We start from the raw sequence: 5000 nt of genomic DNA, 5'->3' as shown, positions 1-5000 counted from the left end.
GGCAAAAGTGACCCGAAAACAGTTCAGCTGGGGGAAATTAAGCGGAAGCAGCCAAGCGTTGGGCAAAACCAAGCGGATACGGCCAAGAGTCGGTGGAAAATGGCCCGAAAACAGTCCAGCGGCAAGCGGAAACGGCTAACGTTGGGACAAAGTGACCCGAAAACAGTTCAGCTGGGGAAAATTAAGCGGATGCAGCCAAGCGTTGGGGAAAACTAAGCGGATCCGGCCCAGAGTCGGTGGAAATTGGCCCGAAAACAGTCCAGCGGCAAGCGGAAGCGGCTAACGTTGGGCAAAAGTGACCCGAAAACAGTTCAGCGGGGGAAAACTAAGCGGATGCGGCCACGCGTTGGGGAAAACTAAGCGGATACGGCCAAGTGTTGGGGAAAAATGGCCCGAAAACAGCCCAGCGGCAAGCGGAAGCGGCTAACGTTGGGGAAAAGTGACCCGAAAACAGTTAAGCGGGGGAAAACTAAGCGGATGCGGCCAAGTGTCGGTGGAAATTGGCCCGAAAACAGCCCAGCGGCAAGCGGAAGCGGCTAACGTTGGGCAAAAGTGACCCGAAAACAGTTCAGCGGGGGAAAACTAAGCGGATGCGGCCACGCGTTGGGGAAAACTAAGCGGATACGGCCAAGAGTCGGTGGAAATTGGCCCGAAAACAGTCCAGCGGCAAGCGGAAGCGGCTAACGTTGGGCAAAACTGGCCCGAAAACAGTTCAGCGGGGCAAATTTTTGAAATTTTTTTTGAAATTTTTTTGAATTTTTGAAGTTTTTTTGGGTTTTTGGACTTTTTTTGAATTTTTGAATTTTTTGAATTTTTTTGAATTTTTTTGAATTTTTTGAATTTTTTTTGAATTTTTGAAATTTTTTTTTTTTTTTTGAATTTATTTGATTTTATAAATTTTTTGTGATTTTTTGAGATTTTTTTGAATATTTTACATGGGTGATTTTGACTTGGGGGATTTTCAGGGGGTGGTAACCCTGGGCGTGGCTAGAGCCTCAAAATGCATATTCCCCTATAGGGGGGCAAGGTTTTCAAAAATGGGTGCCCCCTCATGTACACGCGCGTGGGTGTACATGGCCCCGTCGGTGCCAGCGTGGGTGGAAAATGGCCCGAAAACAGCCCAGCGGCAAGCGGAAGCGGCTAACGTTGGGCAAAACTGACCCGAAAAGAGTATAGCTTGGAAAATTAAGCGGATGCAGCCAATTGTTGGCGAAAACTAAGCGGATACGGCCAAGTGACGGTGAAAAATGGCCCGAAAACAGTCCAGCGGCAAGCGGAAACGGCTAACGTTGGGCAAAAGTGACCCGAAAACAGTTCAGCTGGGGGAAATTAAGCGGAAGCAGCCAAGCGTTGGGCAAAACCAAGCGGATACGGCCAAGAGTCGGTGGAAAATGGCCCGAAAACAGTCCAGCGGCAAGCGGAAACGGCTAACGTTGGGACAAAGTGACCCGAAAACAGTTCAGCTGGGGAAAATTAAGCGGATGCAGCCAAGCGTTGGGGAAAACTAAGCGGATCCGGCCCAGAGTCGGTGGAAATTGGCCCGAAAACAGTCCAGCGGCAAGCGGAAGCGGCTAACGTTGGGCAAAAGTGACCCGAAAACAGTTCAGCGGGGGAAAACTAAGCGGATGCGGCCACGCGTTGGGGAAAACTAAGCGGATACGGCCAAGTGTTGGGGAAAAATGGCCCGAAAACAGCCCAGCGGCAAGCGGAAGCGGCTAACGTTGGGGAAAAGTGACCCGAAAACAGTTAAGCGGGGGAAAACTAAGCGGATGCGGCCAAGTGTCGGTGGAAATTGGCCCGAAAACAGCCCAGCGGCAAGCGGAAGCGGCTAACGTTGGGCAAAAGTGACCCGAAAACAGTTCAGCGGGGGAAAACTAAGCGGATGCGGCCACGCGTTGGGGAAAACTAAGCGGATACGGCCAAGAGTCGGTGGAAATTGGCCCGAAAACAGTCCAGCGGCAAGCGGAAGCGGCTAACGTTGGGCAAAACTGACCCGAAAACAGTTCAGCGGGGCAAATTTTTGAAATTTTTTTGAAATTTTTTTGAATTTTTGAAATTTTTGAAGTTTTTTTGGGTTTTTGGACTTTTTTTGAATTTTTGAATTTTTTGAATTTTTTTGAATTTTTTTGAATTTTTTGAATTTTTTTTGAATTTTTGAAATTTTTTTTTTTTTTTTGAATTTATTTGATTTTATAAATTTTTTGTGATTTTTTGAGATTTTTTTGAATATTTTACATGGGTGATTTTGACTTGGGGGATTTTCAGGGGGTGGTAACCCTGGGCGTGGCTAGAGACTCAAAATGCATATTCCCCTATAGGGGGGCAAGGTTTTCAAAAATGGGTGCCCCCTCATGTACACGCGCGTGGGTGTACATGGCCCCGTCGGTGCCAGCGTGGGTGGAAAATGGCCCGAAAACAGCCCAGCGGCAAGCGGAAGCGGCTAACGTTGGGCAAAACTGACCCGAAAGCAGTATAGCTTGGAAAATTAAGCGGATGCAGCCAATTGTTGGCGAAAACTAAGCGGATACGGCCAAGTGTCGGTGAAAAATGGCCCGAAAACAGTCCAGCGGCAAGCGGAAACGGCTAACGTTGGGCAAAAGTGACCCGAAAACAGTTCAGCTGGGGGAAATTAAGCGGAAGCAGCCAAGCGTTGGGCAAAACCAAGCGGATACGGCCAAGAGTCGGTGGAAAATGGCCCGAAAACAGTCCAGCGGCAACCGGAAACGGCTAACGTTGGGACAAAGTGACCCGAAAACAGTTCAGCTGGGGAAAATTAAGCGGATGCAGCCAAGCGTTGGGGAAAACTAAGCGGATCCGGCCCAGAGTCGGTGGAAATTGGCCCGAAAACAGTCCAGCGGCAAGCGGAAGCGGCTAACGTTGGGCAAAAGTGACCCGAAAACAGTTCAGCGGGGGAAAACTAAGCGGATGCGGCCACGCGTTGGGGAAAACTAAGCGGATACGGCCAAGTGTCGGTGGAAATTGGCCCGAAAACAGCCCAGCGGCAAGCGGAAGCGGCTAACGTTGGGCAAAAGTGACCCGAAAACAGTTAAGCGGGGGAAAACTAAGCGGATGCGGCCACGCGTTGGGGAAAACTAAGCGGATACGGCCAAGTGTTGGGGAAAAATGGCCCGAAAACAGCCCAGCGGCAAGCGGAAGCGGCTAACGTTGGGGAAAAGTGACCCGAAAACAGTTAAGCGGGGGAAAACTAAGCGGATGCGGCCACGCGTTGGGGAAAACTAAGCGGATGCGGCCAAGTGTCGGTGGAAATTGGCCCGAAAACAGCCCAGCGGCAAGCGGAAGCGGCTAACGTTGGGCAAAAGTGACCCGAAAACAGTTCAGCGGGGGAAAACTAAGCGGATGCGGCCACGCGTTGGGGAAAACTAAGCGGATACGGCCAAGAGTCGGTGGAAATAGGCCCGAAAACAGCCCAGCGGCAAGCGGAAGCGGCTAACGTTGGGCAAAACTGACCCGAAAACAGTTCAGCGGGGGAAAACTAAGCGGATGCGGCCACGCGTTGGGGAAAACTAAGCGGATACGGCTAAGAGTCGGGGAAAAATGGCCCGAAAACAGCCCAGCGGCAAGCGGAAGCGGCTAACGTTGGGCAAAAGTGACCCGAAAACAGTTCAGCGGGGGAAAACTAAGCGGATGCGGCCACGCGTTGGGGAAAACTAAGCGGATACGGCCAAGGGTCGGTGAAAAAGGGCCCGAAAACAGTCCAGCGGCAAGCGGAAGCCGCTAACGTTGGGCAAAAGTGACCCGAAAACAGTCCAGCGGGGGAAAACTAAGCGGATGCGGCCAAGCGTTGGGGAAAACTAAGCGGATACGGCCAAGCGTCGGTGAAAAAGGCCCGAAAACAGTCCAGCGGCAAGCCGAAGCGGCTAACGTTGGGCAAAAATGGCCAAAAGCGATGGAGCAGGGCGGTCTGAATCTATGCATCCACATAAAATGGGGGGTAAACCTGGGGGATTTCCAGGGGGTGGTAACCCTGGGCGTGGCTGGAGACCCAAAATGCATATTCCCCTATAGGGGGGAAGGATTTTTGTAAGAGGCAGCCCCTCATGTACATGCCAAGCGGGGTGTACATGGCCCCTGTGGGTGCCTCCGTCGGTGTAAAATGGCCCGAAAAACAAGATTATGTTACCCGAAAACACGATTATGTTACCGAAAAAACACGGTTGAGCGGGGGCAGTAAGCACGGTTGAGCGGGGGCAAAAAACACGGTTGAGCGGGGGCAAAAAACACGGTGCAGCGGGGACAAAAGACACGATTTTGTTACCGAAAAACACGGCCCGTCGGGGGCAAGGAACACGAATATGTTACCGAAAAACACGGACCACGCGGGTTGAAATCCCCAGCCGTAGAGCCGGCGAAACACGGTGGGGCAGGGCGTCTAAGCGTGGAGGCGCCCGTAAGACCGATGCGGGTTGAAATCCCCAGCCGTAAAGCCGGCGAAAAGCGGTCGGGCAGGGTGACTCCGCGTGGAGTTTCGCCCGTAAGGCCGATGCGGGTAGCCGCGCGGGTTGAAATCCCCAGCCGTAAAGCCGGTGAAACACGGTTCATTGGGGCGCCTAAGCGTGGAGGCGCCCCGCAGAGACCGAGCGGGTTGAAATCCCCAGCCGTAAAGCCGGCGAAACACGGTTCATTGGGGCGCCTAAGCGTGGAGGCGCCCCGCAGAGACCGAGCGGGTTGAAATCCCCAGCCGTAAAGCCGGCGAAACACGGTTGAGCGGGGCGCCTAAGCGTGGAGGCGCCCCGCAGAGACCGAGCGGGTTGAAATCCCCAGCCGTAAAGCCGGCGAAACACGTTCGGGCAGGGCGACTCCGCGTGGAGTTTCGCCCGTAAGACCGATGCGGGTAGCCGCGCGGGTTGAAATCCCCAGCCGTAAAGCCGGCGAAACACGGTTCATTGGGGCGCCTAAGCGTGGAGGCGCCCCGCAGAGACCGAGCGGGTTGAAATCCCCAGCCGTAAAGCCGGCGAAACACGTTCGGGCAGGGCGTCTAA

The sequence above is a fragment of the Carex rostrata genome, chromosome 10 (genome assembly GCF_964058835.1).
Source record: "Carex rostrata chromosome 10, lpCarRost1.2, whole genome shotgun sequence".
Classification (NCBI taxonomy): Eukaryota; Viridiplantae; Streptophyta; class Magnoliopsida; order Poales; family Cyperaceae; genus Carex; species Carex rostrata.
The sequence above is the reverse complement of the archived record's forward strand: the minus strand, read 5'-3'. Positions refer to the sequence as shown.